Source organism: Mastomys coucha, unplaced genomic scaffold (assembly GCF_008632895.1).
Source record: "Mastomys coucha isolate ucsf_1 unplaced genomic scaffold, UCSF_Mcou_1 pScaffold22, whole genome shotgun sequence".
Lineage (NCBI taxonomy): Eukaryota > Metazoa > Chordata > Mammalia > Rodentia > Muridae > Mastomys > Mastomys coucha.
The window spans coordinates 139,418,589-139,419,615 of NW_022196905.1; the positions used below are offsets into that span (position 1 = coordinate 139,418,589).

The following is a 1,027-nucleotide window of genomic DNA, read 5'->3' on the forward strand; positions in this document are numbered from 1 at the left end:
ACATCTGTTAGAGAGACTGGGATTCTGGGATAGATTCAGGCATAGCAGGAGATTCACCTCAAACTCTGCAGAAGATGGTCTCGGCAGGAGATTCACTGCATACTATACAGAAGATGGTCTCATGAATCTAAAGAGAGGCACCTAACCATGCAGCAGGACTTAGAATATAATAAAAGGATACCTGAGTTAAGAGATAGCTGAAACCAAGTCAAGGTTTTGGCTTAAGTAACTATTCATAAATAATCCAATCACACAGTCATTATTTCGGGAACTTGGATGTGTGTGGAAAAAGGATGAGGTTCCATAGATCCGCAGACAGTGGTCACTCTCTCCTTGAACATCACTGAGGAATGCCACAAAGGAAAAACCTCTGCTTCAGGCAATAACATCCAAAATAGCAGACGAAAGAAGACAGAATTAATGGGCACAAGACATACACACATACATATATATGATCTCTCTTCTTACTGTGTTCTCTATTGGCAGGGCAGGAGGGGGAAGGTGTGGAGAGATGACTCCTGGTATCTTACTAACTATAAACAAGGACTGCAGCAGACCAGCATCCTAACCCCATACTCATAAATGTTAACAGAACTATAAAGGCCACATCTCCAAATACTACCACATTGGCTATTGATGCATCAATGCATGGATTTTTATGTAATACAATCAGGCCAGAACTATGAAAAGATAGGTGAATTTTGTTGTGTGAGTATATACTTTTTTATAATAATGATGTTACCAGCTTCCCATTCCCACTCAGATATTTGAAAGGACCAATTACTTGTGAGCAGTGGTGCAGGAGTTAAAAGAATGTATAAATTGCAGCTAATGACAATGATAGGCCAGCCCTGTGAACAAATTCCTTTAAGAATTATTCTCTTTTCCTTTAAATGTGCCAGTGTATAAGAGGGCATGGAAATTTAGCTTCTTAATTAACAGCTGTGAGATTTCCTCCTCACGTCTGTCTTCAGTGAAGGGAACTCAGCCATACAGCCAGCTAGCCTGCCTTTGTGTCAGCATGGGT

At 40.5% G+C, this 1,027-nt stretch overlaps 1 protein-coding gene across 5 annotated transcripts in view; it reads right to left on the reverse strand.

Annotated features, from left to right (window-relative positions):
* Kpna7 (karyopherin subunit alpha 7) overlaps window positions 1-1,027 on the reverse strand; it is a 115,396-nt gene that overhangs the window by 77,828 nt on the left and 36,541 nt on the right. The window lies entirely within an intron of this gene.